This window comes from Mastigoproctus giganteus, chromosome 7 (genome assembly GCF_048544385.1).
Source record: "Mastigoproctus giganteus isolate SK-2022 chromosome 7, ASM4854438v1, whole genome shotgun sequence".
NCBI lineage: Eukaryota > Metazoa > Arthropoda > Arachnida > Uropygi > Thelyphonidae > Mastigoproctus > Mastigoproctus giganteus.
Window position 1 is genome coordinate 213,621,525 of NC_143581.1, and position 26,195 is coordinate 213,647,719.

The 26,195-nt window shown below is 38.2% G+C and overlaps 2 protein-coding genes across 3 annotated transcripts in view; one reads left to right on the top strand and one right to left on the bottom strand.

Annotated features, from left to right (window-relative positions):
- The window catches only part of RpS10b (Ribosomal protein S10b), a 41,145-nt gene extending 24,268 nt beyond the window's left edge, over positions 1-16,877 (bottom strand). The window contains exon 1 of the mRNA XM_090377427.1: positions 16,777-16,877. The gene's annotated coding sequence lies outside the window, so the exon portion shown is untranslated. The remainder of the gene's footprint in view (positions 1-16,776) is intronic.
- A 7,393-nt stretch (positions 16,878-24,270) lies between these two features.
- The window catches only part of MICU1 (Mitochondrial calcium uptake 1), a 167,838-nt gene continuing 165,913 nt past the window's right edge, over positions 24,271-26,195 (top strand). For both annotated transcript variants that reach the window (XM_090377428.1, XM_090377429.1), the window contains exon 1: positions 24,271-24,386. The gene's annotated coding sequence lies outside the window, so the exon portion shown is untranslated. The remainder of the gene's footprint in view (positions 24,387-26,195) is intronic.

The window sequence follows — 26,195 nt, forward strand, 5'->3', positions numbered from 1 at the left end:
AAAAAAAATAGTTACAAAATTTGTCACTGTACGGTGCGTAACTATCTTACTTATAATTATGCAAACAACTTACGTTATTTGCATAATCGCAAGCTATTGCCACAGCGTCACTACTCAGCTCTACTGTACTGTATAAAGCAAAGCAGTCTTCAAAATCATACAGTAGATGTTTGCCTGCACTACAGCAGCAGCAATGCCAACAACGTTGCAGGAAAAGGTGCTATTAGCGAAGCTGTACTATCGGAACAGCAACAATTCAGCTGCGGCTATCAGAGAATTCTGGCATCAGAAGTGCATAAGGTGTGGAACTATGGCTGTTCGTGCTGTCTGCAAAATGATTGTGAAATTTGAAGCGACAGGATATCTTGGTGTTCAACCAGGTAGAGGTCGAAAACGAGTGGACTCCTCTCGTGTTGAAGATGTGGCTATGGCTGTTGTGGATTTATCAAGTCAATCTCCATGTGGTAGTGCAAGTGTGCCAGCTGTTTCTTGTGGTGGACATGGCATATTCCACCGTAAGGCTAGTAATGTGTCAGGTGTTGCAGTACTATCCTCACAAGATGCATATGCTACAGAAGCTAAAGCATGGTGATGCAGATATTTGTTTCACATACGCACTTCAGTTTCTGGTGTGAATTACAATGGATAATCACTTGGCCATGGAACATCCTTTGGAGTGATGAAGCCCACTTCTGCTTAAATGGACAAGTGAATACACGCAACTGTTGCATTTGGGCAACAGAAAATCCTCGAGTTATCCAAGAGGTCCCGTTGCATTCTCCAAAAGTGACAGTGTAGTGTGGATTTACGGCCACATTCATGATTGGGCCATTTTTTTTGAACAAGTAACACTGACTGGACCCCAGACATCTTGCCACCCCGATCACTGGACCTCACCCCATGAGACTTCTGCTTGTGTTTGTTTTGAAGAACCAGGTGTATCGGGAAGGATGTCAAACTCTGGCAGAGCTGAAGGACAGCATTAGATGTCATATGCTGGCTATTCCAGTTGACATGTTACATTCTTCTGTAGAAAATGCTGTTCTTCAAATGGAAACTGTTGTTAACCAAAATGGAGGACACATTGAACAATTGTAGTGTTGTTCAAGTGATTTGTATTGCCAGAGTGCCATATAGTGACAAATTTTGTAACAAATTTTTTTCCCAATAAATGGCGAGTGCATTCTTTATTGTACCTGTTGTCCAAATTTCTCTTCGGTACGAGCCTTAGAACTCACTCCAGAGCCCTCTGCATAGGGATACTTTAATTTTAACAACCCTGTGTGTGTATATATATATAGTAATATTACAGCGTTTAAAATGTTAAAATAAAATATTACATGTTAAATATTTTTTTAACATGTAATATTATTTTGTAATGTGATTTTCAAACTATGGAGGGTTCTTGCACTATAACTTTTCTAATTATGATATATATATATATATATATATTGCAAATAGCTATTGAGATGTTGCTTGACATGTGGATATGTGTGTATCCACACGTGTCTTTAAAAATAAAAATACAGCAATAAAAAATTAATATTTTGTTAATAAACAATTTATGCACTAGTCTACCCATGATTCTAAAGAAAAAAGGTCAGGTTACCCCCTCCACTTTGGCAGGGGGTCCAAGCTCCCATGGGATTCAAGTGGAGGCAACCTGACCTTTTTTCACCATTATGGAAACCGTTCATTAGGGCAAGTGACCATTACTACTTCTGAGATTAGGGCAAGTGATACTAAACCGATGTAATCATTGTTGTGTTCACACACCAATCAGCACACAATTTGCCACGCCTACCTATCAATCAATATATTGTTCTCGACTTCTGCTCCACACCGATAACACCTACTGTCTGTTTACCGAGCGAGTAGCACTAGAGTGTGGTATCAGGAAACTAATTTTCCGCATAAGTTAGCCGCCGTTTACAATTATCACATTTTCCAAACCATAGGATGTGCTTTTTTCCAAGAAAATGTTGCCTAAAATTCCACGTCTTATGGTCCAAAGGTTTGCTAGCATATGAGATAAGAAAGCAAGTATGTAGCGTCAGCAAAAAAAAAAAAAAAAAAACACCTTTCCCACTTCACCTATTCATTCACTCCAGTTCTTTCTTGGATTTAAAATATCAACTTCCAGAACAACAGATGGAAGTTTGTTCCAGCAATCAACCATATGCTGGCTAAAGGCAAATTTCCACACAGCTATTCTGCAACTGTCTTTCCTCTATTCGAATTTATGCCACTTCAAGTGCATAATCTGATCAAGAGAAATAATTCCATCAGCACTGAGCTTGCTCAAACCATTTAAGGCCTTACACACCTCAATCAGATGAGGCTTCCAGACCTATATGCAGTACTCAAGGTGTGGCCTGACCATTGCCTTATGGAAGGCAGATGATGTCACTGTCCCTTTACATCAGACAATGATGAGTCTGATATAAATTCATGCATTTAAAATATTGTGTTTAGGTTTGGAGACCACACTTTGAAGAAAGAACTTTTAGAAAAGGTGCAAAGGGCAACCAGGTTGGAAATGAATACTGATTGATACCCATAAGAAAAATGATTTAGAAGGTGCAGATGCAAAAAAAAAAAAAAAAAAAACACAAAAAACTTGCAATTAGATGTCTTAGGGGAGACACGATAGAAGTATACAAGGCGCTAAAAGGAATCTGCCATGAACAAAGGGATAAACCTTCAGAATAGAGAAAAACCAAGGGCAAGTACAAAAGTTTTGGAAGTAACAGAAGACCAGTTCTCATGCTTTCGGGTAGCCTGTTGTAGATCACTGGAATGAATTGCCCGCCAGTGGTTGAGATAGGTATTTTGGCAAAGTTCAAAGTGAAATTGGATAGCCACTTAATGATGAGAGGGAAAGTATAAATGATAGAACTCCCTTTTGGTTCTTGGAGAAAAAGTGTCTCCTTGCATCATTCAGCCATTATAATACTAATAACAAAAGAACTTATGGCTGTGACAGTAGTAATGACAAGGTTTCGGAATTCTACCAATAAAATATTTTTTCCAAAATGTCATCCAAAACCTGGGCTTATCTGGCAAATAGTATACATATTACTATATTGCAGAATATTCTTTTTGGTATCAATGAACTTGTTGGGAAGATCTTGATATTATGTTATGCAGTACTGCTGCCCCTAGATTGACCTTCAAAAACAGCGAAAAGTCAAAGTGTAGTTTAGTTTTTTTTAATTATTTTTTAAAGCTACATCAAACCTACTGTCATCCATACACAAAGCATACCACCTCAAAGTATAAATAAACAAGACGATTTTGCAATGCAAGTATGGGCCACAAAAATTCTCATAGTCACCTCTTTATTTGTTGAAATGCACAACATGGTTCGTTATTTTTTTTTCATTTTATGGTAATTTCTCCATGATAAAGCCTATTTATCCACATCCAACAAAAAGCTGCTTTTTAAATTAATGAATGTTTACAACAACAAAAAAAAATTAATCCATATGTTTTGCAATGCTAAAACTAATATTGTAATATAGTGGGATAACATTATATTTACTACATTTAGAGCAAAACATAAGTCACACTGGCTTTTCAGTTAGTAATTTATCATTTCATTCTTTTATCAGGAGAACGAAAGTATTAAAAAACATCATGAGCCAATGTACCTGTTCTTAAAATTAGAACTAACAATTAATTATATCACCAATATTTATTTATTTTTTTTTTTTTAAAGCAGAACCTCAATAGTCTAGAATGAGAGACTACTGAGGTTCTAGAAAACCACTAAAAAAAAAAAAAAAAAAAGAAGAGCAAAGCCAGTAACTAATGTATTAATGTTCCATTAATAATTTCCAAACAATTTCTTTTTTTATGTTTTACATATTTTCTAGACTGAATGTTATTTGGAAATCATAAAATCATCCATTTTATGAGACATTCAACACTAATTCGCAGTATAGTACTAAATAGTACAGAAGTTCATTTTTAAGTTCTTCTATTGCTAAAATCAAAGTGTACTATTTATATACCTTATATTAAAGTAACAATCAAATTTCCCACACCAGAGACAGAATTCAAACCAGTAACCTTTATTTTTTAGGCAAGATGATACCCAAAATGTTAACCTGTACTTCAGGACCAATCCATAAGTACAGATTAGCATTTTGGTTTATTGCTGGCAACTATAATCCTATGGAGATTATATTGATCAGAGCTATTGTATTATCTAATAAAAATAGCAAATTACCCTAGGTTACCTTTGAAACAAGTGACATTTTCAGAAAACCAGAATGTGCTATTTTCCTGAGGATGCTGGATTTATGAGACTACTGTATTTTAATTAGCTACTTTAACCTCCCATACACAAACATGTGTATGACATATTGACATAAAACTGCACCATGGATGCTGTTTTATGTCAATATGAATGACAGAAATGGATGAAATTTGGTAGAAATGGAGCAATTTGCTTTCTTTCTGAGGAGAAAAATATAGCATAAATTTGCTTCATCAGGGAGAGAAAAGCATAAACAAGTCACAGAATCCAGTATTCTGTATAAGAAATTATGGTTTCATTTATACTTACTACACTCTCTGGGGATCCTCTTCAGTGGACATGAGTTTCAAAAAAATGAATACCTGAAGTATTTAAAAATTAAACAGAAACTTCACTATGATATTCCACACCAAGGGTTTCTTTCAATTTACCATAGTTAAAAAAATTTTTTTGCTGGTCTACACCCTTATGAAGGTTCACTTTTAATTTTTTTTGTAACTCGGGTCCACCGAAGATGTTTCCAGAAACAGAGGTAATATGTACAATTCTTTAACTTGCCTATAAAATATCAGAAGTGTAATTTTTTTGCTTGTAACAAGCCATACTGGTTTTAGAGGGCTATCTTTTGAAACTTGAAATCCAAAACTTTAAAAAATACACATTAATTAAATAAAACTAACATTAAATATGAAGAATCCTACTGGCTTTTCAGTTAGCAATGTGTATCATTTCATTCTTTTATCAGGAGAACGAAAGTATTGAAAAACATCATGAGCCAATGCACTTTAGAATTAACAATTAAGCCTACCAGCAATCTTTAATTTTTTTCATTTTATTCCTAATTAAAATCACACCATCTCAGAACTAGATTAAATTTGGAGCCAATGGCACATTTGCACTCTTTCCATTTGAGGACAAAGACCATAAGATGCACCTTCCCCACCCCCAAGGAATTGTCTAAAATTCCCCTGCATCTTATGGTCTGAATATATGCTAGATTTAGGCAGTGATTTTTTTTTTAAAGATCAGACCATATATTGCAAGGGTGACCAACCATGTGATATACTGTGCTATGACAGCCCTTGTTAGTGCCATACCTACTGATGTGAGAGAGAGGAGAGAAGAGAGAAAAATAATTTGAATTTATAATTTAAATTTCACTTTTCTTGCCAAAAATTGTATTACAAGAAGAATTTAAGTCACTGAAGAAAAACAGATGCTTGTCCTAGATAAAAAAAAAGGTAACCAAGAACTAGCCAGGGACTTGGGCACATCGTGATTTTTCAAGTGATGCACCGCCGATTCGCATCCCAAATGAGAATAGTAAATTGCATACCATTCTGGTTGAAAGTGATCTAATTTTATTCGGAAATTATATTGTCAGGAAATGGGCAATGTTTTTTGTAATAAAGATAGGTGGACCAGAATCAGAGTGTGTTTGTCAGGAGCAACAATTGACGTTACCAACAGATTGTCAGATTTTAAGGGGGTTAAAGAGAACATCATTGTTCATGCAGGGACTAACGATATTAAACAAATATGACCAGACCAGGCCATTTTTTGAATAAATATAGGGTAAATACTTGCGTGAGTTAGGCCAGACACAGCATATAATCTTACCTATTCTGTCCAGACACAATAGGTAAGATTATATGCTGAAAGCCTTGTGGATTAACTCCAGACTTAAGAGAATCTACAAGGCTCTAGGGGGAGAATTTTTATTAGCATGGCCTGCACTTGTAGGTAGAAGGAATGTATTTTGTAGAGATGGCTTTCATTTGAACAAAAGTGGTGAAGGATTTTTGCTAGTATCATTGAGGATGCATTAAGGGTTTAGGGAAACTGCTAGTTAGGGCAGAAAAGGGTAATATAGATCCACATTTATCTGATGATATGGGTCAAAGGCTTGCACTCACCTCAAGAATTCTTGTTTTTTTGCCAATAGCTGATGTTGGCAATATGTTCTGAGGTTAGCAACATTTCAAATGAGCAGGATGAGAAAGATATGGAAACAGGTCTAAATAACTTCAATGTGTATGTGTTAGGGTAGTAAAATATGAGAAGCGTAATTTTATGCTTGTAACAAGCCATACTGCTTTTAGAGAGCTACCTTTTGAAACATGAAAAAACACACAGTAATTAAATAAAACTAACACTAAATATGAAGAATCCTACTGGCTTTTCAGTTAGCAATGTGAATCATTTCATTCTTTTATCAGGAGAACGAAAGTATTGAAAAACATCATGAGCCAATATACTTTTAAAGTTAGAATTAACAATTATGCCTACCAATAATCTTTATTTATTTATTTTATTTAGCTATTTATCTCATGCAGTATATAAATTTTCATATTAACCTAATTTAAACCACACCATCTCAGAACTATTAAATTTGGAGTCAATGGCACATTTTCACTCTTTCCATTTGAAGAAAAAATCATAAACAAGGAACAGAATCTAAGACCGTAACATGCACTGTTGCCTAAAATTTGCCTGCCTCTTATGGTCTGAATGTATGAGATTCAGACCGTGATTTCTTTATTTCTTTTTTAAAGATCAGACCACATATTGTAAGGGTGACAAACCGTGTGATATATTGTACTATGACAGCTCTTGTTAGTGGCACACTCACTGATGTGATTATATAAATTTAAATTTCACTTTTCTTGCCAAAAATTGTATTACAAGAAGAATTTAAGTCATTGAAGAAACAAGTGCTTGTCCTAGAAACAAATGTAACTGTCAGCCAGTCAGGGACACAGGCATATTGTGATCAATTGATGCACTCCCAATTTGGGTCCCAGATAAGAATAGTCAAGTGTATACCATTCTGGTTTAAAATCATCAATTTTGCCAGACCATTTGGATAAAAATAGTGCCAGGCTGGAAAAAAAAAAAAAAAAAAAAAAAAACAACTTGCAATTCTGTCCAGATGCAATAGGTGAGATTATATGTTGAAAGCCTTGTGGATTAACTCCAGACTTAAGAGAATCTACAAGGCTCTAGGGGGAGAATTTCTATTAGCATGGTAGAAGGAATGTAGGTAGAAGGAATGTATTTTGTAGAGATGGTATTCATTTGAACAAAGGTGGTGAAGGTTTGCTAGTATCATTGAGGATGCATTAAGGGTTTAGGGAAACTGCTAGTTAGGGCAGGAAAGGGTAATACAGATCCATATTTATCTGATGATATGGGTCAAAGGCTTGCACTCACCTCAAGAATTCTTGTTTTTTGCCAATAGCTGTTGTTGGCAATATGTTCTGAGGTTAGCAACATTTCGAATGAAGTCTAAATAACTTCAATGGGTGTGCATCATGGTAGTAAACTGTAGAAGAATACTTAGTCTTAACTGTATACAGTAATGTCAGGAGTATTGTCAATAAAATGGTTGAATTTGAACTCCTGGTTTGGACAACTAATGCTGACATAGCCTAACAGAAATGTGGTACCACCTGGAAATTGAGGATTCCTATGGTATGTATAATGTATTTATGAAAGATCGAGAAGATAGAAGGGTGGTGGTAGCGTCATAATTCTTATCAAAAGCAGCCTGAGCACAAAAGGAGCTTTTGTCAAGTCTGAAATTGTCTGCCAGCATAGAATCATTGTGGTGTGAGTTAGCTGGAAGCAAAGGTATAATGAGAGTGGGACCACAGACCAGAAGATTGAGAAGAGCATGGCAAGTCTTTACATGCAGATATTCCATTTGGCAAACAAGCACAGAAGTCTTATTATTGGCAACTTCAATCTGCACCAGACTGATTGGAATAAGTGAAAGCACAGGTTTTAATTTCAGAAGATGGGACTTTGACAGTTTAAGTGTTATATGGCACTTATAATTGGGCAGATTGCATAGTCAGAGCAAATACACACAAATTATGGAACACTTTTAAAGCAAAAATCACAAAAGCCACGAATGCATACATACCATTAAGAGAATGTTGCAGGAGGAGGAGGAGGGTGCTCCTACTCCTGTAAAAAGACAGGATGAGATAGTTACAGAGTGATGAAAACTACTGAAGCCTACAACAGCTACAACTGGATTTGTAATAGTACCACAGATAAGGTTAGAGAGGCCAAGGCTGCATATGAGAAAGCAATAGCTAAGAGACCAAAGAATGGGGGTAAAGAATTTTTCATGTTTGCAAACACATGGAAGAAAACAGTGAATCAGATCGGACTCTTTTATTGAATGTGGGAAGTGTTAGACAATCCAACTGATTAGCATTAGTAGAGGCATATGATGCAAGAAAACAAGCTTATGCAGCATCACCAGAAAAAAAAAAAAAAACACTTCCACTTCACCCCTCCGTTCGTTCGAAATACCTGTACAGCTGAGCCTTAAATTTATCTAGGCTATCAACTTCCACAACAAGGGATGGAAGTTTGTTCCACCAACCAACTACCCGCTGGCTAAAGGCAAATTTCCGCACATCTATCCTACATCTGTCTTTCCTCAATCTGAATTTATGCCCTCTCAGGTGATTATTCTGAGCAAGAGGAAGAATCCCATCAGCATTGAGCATGCTCAAACCATTCAAGGCTATATACACCTCTATCAGATCACCTCGCCGGTGCCTAGTCTCCAGACAGTGTAATTTGCAAAACTTAAGCCTTTCTTCGTAAGAGCAACCCTTTGTTCCATTCACTAATCTTGTTGCCCTTCTCTGTACTCATTCCAGTAGCTCTACATCCTTCTTAAAATGAGGTCCCCAGACCTGTATACAGTACTCAAGGTGTGGCCTGACCATTGCCTTACACAAGGGAATAATCACCTCCTTATCCGTACTAGAAAAATTCCTGTATATCATTGACAAGACACCAGGAGCTACTCTTGCAGTCCGTCTGCACTGCTCAGAGAACTTCATATCTGCCTGCACAATTACCCCCGGGTCCCTTTCATTCTCTACCACTGTCAGTGTAGTACCACAGAGTTGATACGTTGCTCTGGGGTTGCTGTTTCCCATATGTAGTATTTTACATTTGTCAATGTTAAACTTCATTTGCCACCTCTCAGCCCATCTGCTCAACCTTTCCAGATCCTGTTGCAGCAGCATAGCGTCAGTAGTGTCCTTAACAACGCTGCCAATCTTTGTATCGTCTGCAAACTTGGACATTAAGCTTGATATACCATCATCAATATTATTTATAAATACAGAGAACAATCATGGACCCAACACTGAACCCTGAGGGACTCCACTAATAACATTAGTCCACGATGAGCAGTGTCCTCAGATTACCACTCTGTTTTCTCCCCCCCAACCACCCTTTATCCATAGCAGCAATTTGCCTCCAATGCCACACTGCTCCAATTTGTGCAGCAGTCTTCCATGTGCAACAGTATCAAAAGCCTTTCTAAGATCTAAATATATAATATCAAATTTATTCCCTGCATCCAGTTCTTTTGTGACTGCATCATAGTATCCAATCAAATTGGTCAGGCAAGACTTTTCCCTTAACAAAACCATGATGTGTCCGAACTATAACTGAAGTCTTGTCTAGATGATCCTGCAGTGCTTCTTTAACCAGTGCTTCCATTAATTTTACTGGAACAGAAGTTAAACTCACAGGTCTATAATTACTTGTGTCAGCCTTTGATCCTCCTTTGTGAATTGGGGTCACATCTGCACATCTCCAGTCTATGGGTACCTCCCGAGTCCAAAGAAGCTCTCATAATTACGGCTAAGGGTTTGCTTACTTCCTTTGCTGCATCCTTTAACATAACTGGATAGATCCCATCCACCCCAGGTGCCTTTCTTGTGTTTATCTTCAACAATTTCTCCTCCACTTGAATTTAAATACTGTCTCAGATCATCGTAGTTGCCTTTACGAAAGCAAAAACCCTTCCCTTTACCCCTGATGGTAGTTACCTCTTCGAGTAAATCCCACTTCAGCACAGTGTGATCACTGCCACCTAGTGGTTCCACTATCTGCAGATTCTTAATGCATGAAGAATCAATACTGATAATCAAATCAAGAGTATTACTCTCTCTAGTCGCCTCCCGAACATGCTGATGTAGAAAACAATCATCCAATAAATCCACAAAAGCCTTGCTAGTGTGTGAGTGACCAACCCACAAATTCCAGTCAATAACTGGGAAATTAAAATCCCCCATTATAAGACTCTGATTTACTGGCACACTATGTCCCTGTACAGTTTCTTATTATACTCATCAGAGTGATTAGGCCTATACAACACTCCTCTCAATTTTGATCTCCCAATGCTTATGTCACACCAAACTGACTTGACACTGCACTGTCCAGCAATGTCAACTGGTTTCACTTCCTTGGATTTTATGTGTTTCTTAAGTAATAGCATAACCCCTCCTCCCTTCCTATCCTGTCTATACACATTGCACTCCCCAAATTCCAGTTCTGCATGCCTTATATCTGGGTGACACGTCTCTGATATCCTAACAATATCCGCCTTTGTTGCTTTGAGCAATACCTCAAATTCATCAATTTTATTTACCAAACTCCTAGCATTGGTGTACACGCAAGTATACATGCACCTTTTTGTATTTTTAGCTACCCTAACACAACCCATGTGTTTACTTTACCGCACGACTCCCAGCAGTCTCTGAAATATCCTGCATCTCGTTTTTCACGCTTCTGCTCATTCCAATAGAAGCAGTGCAAGAATCACTTTCACCTCTGCAGTGGCTACTGTTAATCTATTAGTCCTTGTATCCCCCCCCCAAGCTAGCAGTTTTCCGACCCACCTAACACTGCCTCGATAGCATCAGAAAATATTCTTGCACTCTTTTCTATTTAAGTGTATCCCATCCGTGCAGAAGCAGTCTCTCCTGTTAACAAGTACAGACCAGGCTGAAAAAAATTCTACCCCTTGAGCCTTGCACAATCTTTCCAGGGCCGAATTGATCGACAAGGCTCTCACCATATACTCCCTCCTGTCGTGTCTGGGCAGAATTGCAGACACTTTCAAATTCAACCCTAATTCACGGCTTTTGTTCAACAGTGACCTGTACTTGTTAAGTAATTCTGCCGGTCTCCTACTCTTAATATCATTAGTGCCAACGTGTACAACTATATCACTTTTTGTGCCCTTAAAAGATGATATCCGCTCTACGTCTTCAACCTTTGCCCCTGGCAGACATACCCTGGTCCTGTTCCACTTATCCTTTTTACAAAGCATGTTCCCCGTTTCCCTGACAATAGAGTCACCAACAACTACTAGTTCCTGAGGGACCAGCACATTCTGCCTTGAGGGTTGCCGCTGTGTTGCATGATGACCAAGTGCAAGCTCTGATGTTGCGGATAAATTGAACAGGTACTTCGCACCCATCTTGCTGGGAAGTGGCTGTGCAAGTGAGGCTGAGTCGTGCAAAATTGTCAATTTTGAAATTACAGATGACTGTTTATTAAAAAAACTTACAAGAATAAAGGCAAGTAAAGCTCCTGGAGCTGATGGCATAAACCCAGTAATTTTGAGGGAGACTGCCAGGGAGTTTTTGAACCATTGAAATTAATTATGAGGGCATCTTTGGACTTAGGAGAGATTCCTTTGAATTGGAGAAGTGCCAATGTATCACAAACACATAAAGGCAGTTCTAAAAGTGCAGTCGCTAACTACAGATCGGCTAGTCTCACTTCTGGTGGAAAAATTAGAGGCAATGATGAAAAGTGCAATCCAGGGACATTTAGACATATGGCAATCTGAATAACACACAACATGGTTTTGTTAAGGAAAAATCATGTTTAATTTAGTGGGATATTTTGACACATTTACTCATGAGCTGGATGTATAGTTTATTTGGATTTTAGCAAGACATATGACTCAATCCTCCATGAGAGGTTACTGTATAAGCTAGAACATGTTGGGATTACTGGAAAAATTCTAAGATGGATTGCTGGGTAGCTGCAGTGCAGATGGCCGAGGGTTGTGATTAAGGGATATTCTTCAGATTGGTGTGAAGTCAGAAGTGGGATCCTAGGAGCACTGTTGTTTCTTTTTCATTAACGACATTGATGATGGGATAAAAGGCTTGTCAAATTTTGCAGTCAACAAAAAGATTGGTAGAGTAGTTAATGATCAGTAGAAAGCAGCACTCCTTCGGGATGCCTTGAATAGTGAGCAAGAATGGTCAGAAAAGTGGCAACTATGTTTCAATGCAGCAAAATGTCTTACACTTGGGGAACATCAACCCAAAAACAAATTATACACTTGGTGGGAATGAATTAAAAACAAGAGGAAGAAAGGGATCTGTGAGTTATATGGGAAGATATGAAGGTGAGCAGTGTAAACAGGCAGCCAGGAAAGCCCATGATGTCCTATGACGATTATCCATAGAGATATGGAGGTCATAGTCCCATTAGGTAAAGGCAACTGTAAGCCCACATTTGGAATACAATTGGTGTTCGAGTATGGAGAGCTCACCTGAAAAAAAAAGAAAAAGAAAAAAAAAAGACATTAAGCTTCTTGAAAGAGCACAAAGATGGTCAGCTTGCATGGTGAGATCTGCAAGAGGGTGACCATATAAGGGAAGACTCCAGTTATGTGGGCTACAGAGCTTGGCAACCAGGCACCTCAGAAGTGACCTGATTGAGGTTTATAAGCACAGTTCCCTCTAAGCTGCGTATGTGTGCGGCTGCACACTTATTTTTATGAAGTTGCATAGGTGCTTTTACTTCCAGCACACACACAGCCGACATACTAGATGGCGACAGGAGTATTATTGGAAGAATGGATATAGGAAGGGGGATAGCTCATGCCATAAGATTCGCTATTGCATGACATGTTCCCACATCTTTTATTTACAAATACATAGTGCACAGTGAAACGTTGTGTGTTGATTTTTATTTATATGAAAAATAATTATTACATTACGAATACAGTAGACTCTCAATTTCCCAGTTAATCCAAAAATGCAAAAGTCCCTGACAGACTTAGGAATACACTCCAGGACTTCAAAGGAATGTTACAGATCGTAATTGCTTGTTTCAAATTCTTTGGTTTCATTTTCTGCCTACCCCAGAGCTCATAACAATTGTAAAGCGGTTATTAATTAATCCAAACTAGAGTTTGAACAGGCTAAGAGTAGAAAACTTGCTTCTTGCCCTAATGCTAGCCAAGCATTCTGGTCTCTTGCCAAAGCTACTGGCTGCAACTTTTGCCCATCTCTGCTCCCACCTCCATCAAAACCAGATGGTTCTACTGTCACTTTAGCCAAGGATAAAGCTGACCTGCTAGCATCCAATTTTTCTTCCAACGCATACATTAATGATCTTCGTAAAACACCTTCCACCATTCTCAATGTGCTCCATTCAATACCTCCTGTGGTCTTCCGTCAAAAGGATTTCGATGAATCTTGATGCTAAGAAAGCTCCAGGTCCTGGTGGTATTTCCCAACTTGTTCTCAAAACATGTGCTCCCGAACTTACTCCTGTTCTTTGCCGCCTTTTTTCACTTTCTTATTCCAAAGGTGTTTTTCCTTCTGCTGGAAATTTGCTCATATCCAGCCAGTTCCTAAAAAGGGTGACAAATCCCTTCCATCCAATTATCGTCCCATTGCAATTACTTCTACTCTTCCTAAAGTAATGGAGAAATCAATTAACTGCCAACTCTTAAAACTATCTAGAAACCTTCTGTCTAATGAACGATCACCAGTATGGATTCTGTCTGTGTCGATCCACTGGTGATATTCTGGCTTAAGTTACCCATTTATGGACAAATTCAATATAACACAAGCAGTTGCTCTTGACATTTCAAAGGCTTTGATCGTGTTTGGCATAAAGGTCTTCTAAACAAGCTTCCATCTTATGGTTTGCCAACTGTTTTCAGTTATTGTTTGTTATTTGGTTTTTAGGAGCATTAGCAACTAAGGCCATATTGCTCTGGGATATGCGGTGGTCATTCCCTAACCTTTCTGCATCCTCCGTATTTGGTGGTGACAGGCTCGAACCCAGGTCTAATCAAGAAGCGTGTGCTACACACTACTGCTCCTTCCCACCTGGCTACGGAGGCGACCTGTTTTCAGTAATTGGTTATCCAGTTTTCTCTCCGATCGCTCACTGAGTGTGATGGTAGATGGCTCTCTGTCTTCTAGCTTCTCCACTAATGCCTGTGTCCCCCAAGGTTCAGTTCTTTCCCCCACTCTTTTCCTCTTGTATATTAATCACCATTGACCAGAAATCCTATCCATAGTTTTGCTGATGATAGCACACTGCATTCCACTTTCCAGTTTGAGAAACCTTGCCCTGCTGAATCAGCTTCAACCTCTCAAATATCCACCAATTCCTTATTTGCTGATCTCCAGGTAATTCTACAGTAGGGCGAAGACAACTTAGTTTATTTCAATCCTTCTAAACTCAGTCCTGTCTTATATCTTGTGAAATGAATTTTTCTGTTCCTATGCTTATCTTTGGTGACACTCCAATTTCTAGGAAAGATGATATATCCCTTTTGGGGATTACCCTGACTTCTAATCTCTCTCTTGGCACAAGCACATTACAAATATTGCTTCCTCTGCATCTAAAAAACTTGGTTTTCTCTTTCGTTCTCGGCATTACTTTTCTTCCTAACAGCTGTTCACTCTGCAAAAATCGCAAATCCGCCCTTCCATGGAATACTGTTCCCAAATCTGGGGCAGTGTCCCCAAAATCTTTCTCAGGCTTCTAGATTCCATGCAGAAGAGTGCAGTTAGGTTAATTAATGACTCATCTCTAACAGATTCTCTCCACTCTGTCTCAGACATACTGTTTCTACAGATAATTCCCACCAGCCAACATCCATTTACTGTCCAACTTCAAACTCAGAACCAACTTTTCATCTTGTTTATTTACTCAACTGCCGTTTTCTGGAACAACCTTCATACGTATTTCCTGAAAATTACAGACTATAGAAGTTCAAGTCTAATGTCAACAGTATCTTCTTTCATATTCTCAACCTCCAACCCAAGCACTGTACTAACTACTATAGGTTCTAATACCACTCGTGTTTGGGGGGTTTCACAAAAAAAAAATTCTGAGGGCATATTATAGTCCTGTGCATCATATTGTTTGGAAAATAGGGTAAGTAACATGTGGAATCTTTGTAAAGAACCCATCCTAACCATTTATGCATTTAACTATACAAAGTTAGAACTACAAAATTATAATGTAGCTAATTTGCCTTACTGATAAGTGAAAGAGGACTCTTGCCCTTCACTGTGTTTTAGCAGCAAGTAGATTTGAACTGCTTAATTAATGTAATGGTTTTATCCCTCACAACAGAACCAACTTTGCTTTCAAGTATTGCACTACTTTAAAACAAATGGTTAATCTGCCATTTACTTAAAAGATGAGACTATGACAGCCTGTTTCAGGATCTACTGGTATACCTCAGTAGACAGAAGGTGGTCTTTCAAATAAATGACATTAAACTTCTTGCAATGACATTTGTTTGAGAGTAGTGCACTAACAATATAAGGATAAACTTTGCCATCACAACTCATTGTGAAGGCAAAGTTTCTTCTAGTGTGAGCAATGTATAATTAGGTCATTTAAACCCTGCTGGAATTGAAAAAATGAATTATGCTTATAGCAGACAGAATTTTCTGCTTCCACAATTTTCTCAGCCAGAAATTATGAACTCATCAAAGTTTTGTATTGACATACAGCAATTTGATAAGAAAAAGAAAAAAAATTAGAAGTTACTAAGTACTGAATGGATACACCAATTCCATTTTTAAACAGTAGCTGCAATGTCTGAATGAAATCTATTCCGAAATTGAAGAAAACATCCGCGCGTAGTTAGTAGCCAGTATTACAAGCAGCGTTCGTCTAGATTCATACATGATTATTGGTATACCTCCAGAGGAAGTGTTTCTTTAGCTTGAATCCGTCGCGAACTTGGCCATGTCGCTCCAAATGTTCAGCCGCGCGAATTTTCAGGGCACAAAATAAATGCTGAATAATAATACGCTGGAATATACGAGGTTGCAACTCGTTTCAACCTCTGTATCTCCATCTCGAAACGGATGTCAATCAAAGTGGCTTTTTTTTTTTTTTTAACCTCCTCTCAGCTTTAATTTCATAAGCAGTTAAATTGCGAAAGTAGGGGGACATTAGACGGTTCGAATTTCGATAGATAATAATTTGAAAAAGAAATTTAAAAAAAAAAAAAAAATTTCAGGTGAATTCAAAACAGAGGAAAATCATAACTGACTACCGATAACAGACAATCGCAAGGTACTTTTGGTAAAGGCATAACGCCGTTCTAACTGCTGGAGGAAAGGGGGTTTAGTATTTGACTAACGAACAAAGAAACACCTCTTCAGTAAATGTCTAAAGATTTCATATCTAAAGAATAAAATATATACACGTCGCTTATAAATGACTCGCTTACAAGACAATCATGATGAGAAAAGCTTTATCAGAGTAGAGAAAAATCGTACAATTAATTAAAATAATATGTACCCAGGGCAAGAACAGGTAACAATTAACATTGAAAAACTCCACATTGTAAAAAATTAAACAAGATGCCCACAGATTACTGAAATCAAAATCGTTACCTTTCACACTTCCTAAACTGTAAATGCACATTTACTAGAGAGAATTTTTACATCTCGTCCACATCACGTTGAAAACAGTGATACCCGTGACTCATTTCTAGAAATTTAACATACACGGAAAATTTGAAACTAAATACGAAAGAGCCCAAATATAGCACACATAGTACCTTAAGCGAAGATTTTGTGGTTGTAACCTTTACAAATAGTGTTAGTCCTTACGTTTTGCACACTATATACCCATACAAAAACTTCGTGTGGATTTTTATGATAAAATTTAAAACCTAAGGGTCGGAAACTAAATGGGAAATGTGGACACGCTCCTTCCTTTTGGACTCATTGCATAGTATTCATGACCGTTGCTCTTCCAGACTACATTGCAAATCACATTTTCAAATCACAGCGGTGTGAGGTAAGGTGTGTGTTACGCAACTTAGGTTATGAGGGGTCAGTATACTGTGTGTGTGTGTGTGTGTAATCGCATGTATTCTCAGTCGGTTTGCTCTTTTGAGCAACACTGAACAAAAAATCCGACCTTCTGTGAGAAAAATCTCGCACGAGACAGGCTAACTCAGCTATGTTATCAAAAGGAATTCCTCATGTCATTAATGGGACTCGAAATCGCAACTTTTCAACCCAATGCGGGTGGACAGCAAATATAACCCATCTGCTATCGGCAAGGGCCCACATAACGTAGGAATTATTCATCGATGAGTTAGCCACCGCCAGCCCATGAAATTCTTAATCCAGGGAAAAGGCCGAGTCCAAGCAGAATATACACTATTTAAAGACATAATGTACTGACTCCTCAACGGTTTAGTTATTGTATTGCAAAGAGAAAAACAATAACAAATAATTATCTTTTGGTAGAGGGAACGCTGTAGGAAGCTCGGGGTGGTTCGTTTTTTGGAGATTATCCGAGTCCTTGTTTATGAAAGTATAAATCTTGTAACTTTATCAGACTAATTTAACCTGGATCACCCTTAACTGATATTCTCTTGGTATTTGAACAAAATAAAGAAAGCGATCAGAAACGATTGATTATTTTCTGCGATTGTTTGCCCAGAAGGTAGAATCTCGTGAGGGATGACATCAGTTGTATTCCACCAAACACACTGCAAATTTTTCTGTTGGCGACGTGGGGGCTTTGATGTTTGCAACAAAGTTCACAGTACGATAACTAGTGATGGCATAATCAGGATGTCTTAAAGATTATTTCGTTTATACTGATATATATCATTCGAATGATTCATTCGATTATTTATTCGATTGATACAATCGAATTATTTTGAAGTAAGCCATTTAGTGATGAGCCATTTAGTGATTGGTGAGGGGCGATGTAGAATAGCACAAGATCTTTGAGTGGAGCATGGTTCAAGCTCGTGACTGCGTTAATACGATTAACGAATGTATTCATGATTTTTTTTGTGTAAACTCCTCTGACCTGGTGGTCGTGCCACAGTAAAAGCAAAAAGAAGATTTTAACCGAATGATGTTGATCTGGTGATTTGGTGTCGATGACACAGCTAGTGCGAAAAAAATAAATTTCCCTGCAGCTTTGTTTATTGATTAATATTGATAAATATATACCCTCATTTAATATAAGGTATAATTTCAGTAAAACGAAGCAAATAAGCGGTAAAATAATGCAGTCACCGGTTAAAGATACATTGCAGGATCATCTAGTGAAGACTGCAGCAATAATTCAGACACAGCACGGGTTTCTTAAAGGAAAGCTTGTCTGACAAATTTCATTGGATACCATGATGTGGTTACAAAGGAACTGAATGCAAAAGATAATTTTGATATCATATACTTGGATTTCAGGAAAGGTTTTAACATTGTTGCGAATGGAAGATTACTGTACAAATTGGAGCAGAATGTCATTAAGGGTAAGTTAATACGATGGATAAAAGGATGGTTGAGTGCGGGAAAGCCAGAGGGTGGTAATCAATGGGCGCTTCTCAACGTGGACTAATGTTATTAGTAGATTCCCCAAGGGTTCGGTGTTGGGCCCACTATTGTTTTATATATTTATCAATGATATTGATGATGAATATCAGGTATAATGTCTAAGTTTGCAGACGATACGAAGGTTGGAAGGGTTGTAAATAGTAGTGTGCTACTGCAACAGGATCTAGAAAAAGTGGCAACAGAAGTTTAACATTGACAAATGCAAAGTATTGCATATGGGCAGAAGTAACACCAGAGAGACGTAACAACTGTGGGATACTACACATCGGTGGTGAAAATGAAAAAGACTTGGGAGTGATTGTACAGTCAGATATGAAGATTTCTGAGCAATGCAGACAGCCTGCCAGAGCAGGTCATGGGGTAATATCAATGATATACAGAAATGCTGCTAGTAGGGAAAAGGACTGGTGATTGTCCCTTTGTATAAGGAAATCTGCATTGTCAGGCCACGCCTTGATTACTGCGTACAGGTCTGAAGGCCTCATTTTAGGAAGGATGTAGAGTTGCTTGAACGTATACAGAGAGGGACAACAAGATTGGCTAGAGTAGCGAAAGGGTCCTTTTGCCAAGAAAGGTTTCAGTTCTGAAAATAGCAGCGGGTGGAGACTAGGCGCCTGCGAAGTGATCTGAACGAGGTGCATTAGGCCTTAAATGGGTTGAGCGCGCTCAAATTTGTTGAGATTCGTTCGCTTGTTCAGAATACGAACCTGAGGAGGCATAAATTCAAATTGACGAAAGACAATTTTAAAATAGATGTGTGGAAATTTGCATAAACCAACGGACGGTTAATTGCTGGAGCAAAGTTCCATTTGTCGTTGTGAAAGTTGATAGCCTAAATAAATTCAAGAAGGAACTGGACAAACTTTTAGAAGGAATGGATGTGTGAAATTGTTTTTTTTTTTTTTGGCTGATTTTAATTAAGCTCATACGCTTGCTTTCTTGCACCACACACCTTTTAAAAAGCTGTGAGAGCCTACGGTAACTTTTATGAGGAATAATGTTTAGCTAATTGCGCTGAAGCAACGATGGATTCATTATGTCTCTATTATAAATCAACAGGGATTACCTTTATTTTAGATATAGGAAGCTTCTTTTCCAACTCTCCTAGTCAAACTCGCTAATAAATCTTCAGGGTGGCGATATCTATTTTGTAAACTCGGTGGGACATCTTTTTTCTTTTGGTCCTATAGCTGGACTTTGAGTTAAATTTAGGGGTCTAATAAAATTGGATATGGGAGGAAGGGGGGATTATTCTGTACATTCCTTAAGTCGGACTAGAACTTTTCGGGCGTCATGTTCACAGGAATACAGCAACTCACAATTAATCCGAAACTTTTGTCTTATGTTGTAGTGTTTGTTCTTCACGCATGCGTATAAGTGACCAATCGTCGGACAATAGGATTATGTCTCTATATATGCGAGTGTTCTATGTTCTTTCCTTCTCTTTCACGAAAAAAAGCCAAATCCTGGTGAAGAATATTGCGACACACACACACACACACACACACACACACACACACACACACACACACACACACACACACACACACACACACACACACACACACACACACACACACACACACACACACACACACACAGGCGCCTCCGTAGCCAGGTGGAAGGAGGAGCAGCAGCAGTGCATAATACACTCTTCTTGATTAGACCGGGGTTCGAGCCCGTCACCACCAAATACGGAGGATGCGGAAAGGTCAGGGAATGACCACCGCATATTCTCGAGCAATATGGCCTTAGTTGCTAATGCTCCTAAAAACCAAATAACAAATAAATAACACACACACACACACACACACACACACACACACACACACACACACACACACACACACACACACACACACACACACACACACACACACACACACACACACAGGCGCCTCCGTAGCCAGGTGGAAGGAGGAGCAGCAGCAGTGCATAATACACTCTTCTTGATTAGACCGGGGTTCGAGCCCGTCACCACCAAATACGGAGGATGCGGAAAGGTCAGGGAATGACCACCGCATATTCTCGAGCAATATGGCCTTAGTTGCTAATGCTCTTAAAAACCAAATAACAAATAAATAACACACACACACACACACACACACACACACACACAACACTAGAGACTTCCTACTTGGTTATAGAGTGCAGAAATTCCTCTCGGGAATGGACTCGAATTTTCTTTTCCAATGCAATGGGGGAAGTAATTGCAGTTACTGATATTAGTGTGAGGACATTATGATGAAAAAGAATCTAAATATCCCCAACGGCTCACATCCGGTGAAAAGGGCTTGGCAAAGCCAGGGTCCAGAGCTGGATATCATCATTCTTCTCTTTCTTGGTGATTCCCTTCTACATTTGACTCTCTCTCTCTCTCTCTCTCTCTCTCTCTCTCTCTCTCTCTCTCTCTCTTTCTCTCAGGGTATTTCGGGAATTTTTTTTTTGCTGGTGCAGTATAAGCCTCAGGCTTCTTTCACTCCATAGCTAATAATAATTATTAACAACCCTGCCAATAACAAATAATAATCATTAACAACCCTGCCAATATTTGTATCATCTGCAAACTTCGACACTAAGCCTGATATACCTTCGTCAATATCATTGATAAATATACAAAACAACAGAGGTCCCAACACCGAACCCTGTGTGACTCCAATAATAACATTAGTCCACGAAGAGCAGCATCCATTGATTACCACCCTCTGTCTTCTCCCACTCAACCATCCTTTTGTCCATTGTAGCAACGTACTCTTAATACCATTCTGCTCCAATTTGTACAATAGTCTTCCATGCGCAACAGTGTCAAAAGCTTTCCTGAAATCCAAATATATGATATCAAAATAATTTTTTGCATACCCTTCCTTCGTAACCACATCATAATATCCTATCAAATTTGTCGGACAAGACTTTCCCTTAACAAACCCATGCTGTGTCTGAATTATTGCTGCAGTCTTGTCTAGATGATCCTGCAATGCATCTATAACCAGTGACTCCATTATTTTACCCGGAACAGAAGTTAAACTAACAGGTCTGTAATTACTCGTGTCATCCTTCGATCCCCCTTTGTGAATTGGGGATACATTTGCACATCTCTAGTCCGTGGGAACCTCCCCTGAGTTCAAGGATGCTCTCATAATGATGGCTAAGGGTTTGCTTAGTTGCTTTCCCATCTCCTGTAATATAACTGGATAGATCCAATCCACCCCAGGTGCTTTTCTTATGTTTAACTTCAACAATTTCTCCTCCACTTTGCTCTTAGTTATTACAAAATCGTTAAGTATCCTGCTACAATTTGATAACCTTCTGCCATTTTCAAACCTTAATAACTCCTCATGTGTGATTGTAGATGCAAAATACTCATTCGGTTTGTTTGCTATCTGAGCAGAATCATCAACTGCAGAAACATAGATGTCAAGTGGACCAATCAGACCCTTCCTTTTAGAGTTTATATAAGTAAAGAAATCCTTGCTGTTTTTCTTAGCATCTTTTGGCAAAGATTTCTCGTAATCTGCCTTCGTCTGCCTAACCTCCTCTGTATGACCATTATGTTCGAAAAAATCACAACCAGGCCAATCCCTCCATCAGGACGGGAACTTTTCAGGGAAATGCCCTGAGCCCATTGTGGTTCTGTCTAGCACTTAACCAGCTATACACCATGCTCAACAGTAGTACAGATATTATCTCAAAGAAGGAAGGAAGACCCTGTACACTCTCACCCACCTGATGTACACGGATGAAATCAAACTCTACGCGGGAACCGAGAAGCACCTTCACCAACTACTCCAGATCACCGAAGAATTCAACAATTATATTAGAATGGAGTTTGGTCTAGACAAATGCAAGACCCACGGATTGCGTCAGGGAAAATTAGTTAACCAAAACTACCAGTTGCAGAGTGATAAAGAGATCGAAGCTATGGTAGAGGGAGAAGTCTACAAATACTTGGTGATCATGCAGGCTTAGCAATTTCAGCACAAGCAAATTAAGGCCTGCCTGACCGAAAAATACCAGCAGAGAATCAGAAGCTTACTGAAAGAAAAGAGAACAGAGGGAATACAGTTAAAGCCATAAACACCTATGCAGTTCCAGTGCTAACCTACTCCTTCCGCGTCATAGATTGGACTAACACCGAGCTGGAGGTTATCATGAGAAAGACAAGGAAAATGATGACGAAGAGCCGCCAACACCACCTGAAATCTGCCGTGGAGAGACTGACAATTGCCCGGGAAGAAGGAGGAAGGGGACTGATAGACCTCATTGAGCAACTGAAGACAGCGATAGTTAACCTGAAGGATTACTTCCAGAAACACACAGCAGCAGCTGCACTCCACCAGGCCATAAGGAAGATAGACAAGTGGTATACCCACTCGACCTAAGCGAGGAGTCCCCCCAACCATGAGGCACAAACGAAGCGAGAAAGATGGGCAGAGAAGAAATTCCATGGCAGACACTACAATGATGTCCATCAAGATCACATAGATAAAATTGCTTCCAATGCATGGCGCACAAGCGGGACGCTCTTCCCCGAGATTGAAGGATTCATGCTCGACATCCAAGACGAGGTAATCAACACCAGTAGCTATAGAAAATACATGGCCAAAGAGCTCGGAGTTTGATGGCACATGTCGATAATGCCATCTGGCCTCACGATCCAACACATCACTGCGGGATGCAATATGATCAACCAGACTGAGTACACTCATAGACACGACCAGGTAACGAGGATAATACATCAGAAGCTAGCATGGAAATACCAGTTGGTCGAAGTACGAACCCCAGGCAGTACTAGAGACCGTAACTCACTAGCTGTACTGGGACAGCGCCATATTAACGGATACCACAATCCCGCACAACAGACCGGACATAACCCTTATGGGCAAGAAGGAAAACGCTACCTTAATAATAATAATAATAATAATATTATTATTATTATTATTATTATTATTATTATTATTATAATTAGCCATATGGTGCAAGGAAGCCTGAGGCTTTTGCTGCACAAGCCAAAAAAAAAAAAAAATTCTGAGTTACCCCTGAGAGAGAGAGAAAGAGAGAGAAAGAGAAGAGGGAGGGGGGGTCAGAAATAGAAGGGAATCACCAAGAAAGAGAAGAATGATGATATCCAGCTCAGGACCCTGGGTGTGCCAAGCCCATACTCACCAGATGTGATATGCTTGCTTTCTTGCATCATTTGCTACTGCTACAGCTAATGCTAAAGCTAATCTCTACATATGTACCTGAACTGGCCTTCTGTGTGGTGGTATCTACTTAAAATAAGTAACAGTGGTCTTCTCTATTTGGGGAAGTGTTACTTATTCGAAGTAACATAGGTAGATAGGCAACTCATTGTGAAGGTATTCACAATATGTATAATATGAGCTGTAATGAGAAGATGGCCTTATAATAACTTTGGTCAATTTACTGCGCACAGGCATGTTGCGATTGCATCAACTTATATAAATAATGTCAGTAATAGTAATAATATAAAGTAATATAAATAGTAATTTATGCAGTGTATGAGGGCAGCACTGTAGCTAGAGTTTCTTAGTTAAAGGAATGGATTCAGGTTAAATGTTTGGTATTACATTGCCTCTCTAAAATGAGGGACATTGAATTAAGTTAAGGAAGTTGTACAGGTAATTGAAATTCTAACAGTATAATTGAAAGTGTGTACATATATTTTTATTTTTTGCCACTTAAGAGTGCACGGCCATTATACGCGCCGTGTTTGTTATTTGTGATATTCGTCTTCATTTCCTTTCCGTATTTTAAATATTCTTTTGAATATGCCATTTAATATTCTTAGTTGTGTGGGAGTGGGCTACTTTTCCGCCTTCAGACTATAACGTTAGTATTCTGCGTGCAATCCTATTTATGATAGCAAATCGCATTAAGCCTTTCTACTGCGGTAAGTTTATTTTGGAGATGGGGTATGTTCTGAATCTCCGACGAAGGAAGCAAAAAATTATACTTCAATGAGTATGAACAATCGCACCAGATAAAATTATTTTCTTTTATAACTTATTTATGTATTAATTTTTTTCTTGCCAAGATTGTGACGCATTATACCCTTAGGTGTTAGAGAAAACTTTTATGCAACTGTTTCCCTGGCTTAAAAGTCTATTTTATTTTCCAATAGTAACAACCACAATAATTAAATACATGCAAAACCAAGGTGTAATTTTATTGAAATCTAAGTAGGTGGTAGATGACGCTCATCAACCGGTGCAATACCAACCACTTTGCTTATTGCAGACTTGAAGTGGTGAAACCCATGTTTAGTCACCAGAGCAAAGTTCCTGGCATCTCCTTCCTCCTCCAGCCCATGCACGGAGAGAGAGAGAGAGAAAGTCAAAAGTAGAAGGGAATCACCAAGAAAACAAGAAAGAGAAGAATGATGATATATACGGAGAACAAAGAAGAGAAAGATGATAATAATAGTTAATTAGAAATACATATTTAGGTGGCAGCAAAAGTGTTAGAGAACGATATTTTCTGATAACATCATAGTGACTCTATATATATATATATATATATATATATATATACAGTGTGTATATGTATATGTATATATATATATGTATATATATATATATATATCCAAAGTATGCAAAATGCATAAATGCATATAATCAATAACTAAATATAATAAATATACCAAATTTAATTTAATAAATAAATAAACCAACACAGATCCAGTTAATGCCATTTATAAGATTAAACATTACATCCGTCTGTATATTATTTGAGATGTTAGTTATAGTGGTAGAGTCTAATGGTGTAATTCTAATCAATTTAGCAGGTTATAGTGTATACCGAGAAAAAACCCGTACGATATAACGGCCCAAGAAACATATAATCTTATGTAAGCGCCTACGGCAACCTGGAAAAAAAAAAAAAAATATATATATATATATAATATATATATATGCAATATAATGTAAGGAAAACCTTACATATCAAAATTATATTATAAATAAAATAATATGTTAATTATAGATATAAAGATACATTGAAAGGGGCTTTTTCGAGGGCTAACCCTCTCAATTTATCAACCATAATTAACGAGCTGTTTATTATGGTTGATAAATTGAGTTTATTATCTGTTTCTCTTGTCTTCTTCCAGCATAACTGTGTCCAAAAGATAGTTAGGTAGTATATGATAGCAATTCCAAAAGAAGGTAATGTAGTATTAGATAACAAAACCAAAAATATATTACAGTTAACTGAGATTAATATATCCCAATTTAGAAGTTAGCTGGCTAGATGACTGTTAGCCCGATTGATAGCTAATTTACAAGAATAATAATAATACATAGCATAATGTAGAATTAGCATTAGTAGAGGCATTTGATGCAAGAAAGCAAGCTTATGCAGCATCAGCCAAAAAAAAAACCCCACTTCCCCTTCACTCCTCTGTTCATTCGAAATACCTGTCCAGCTGA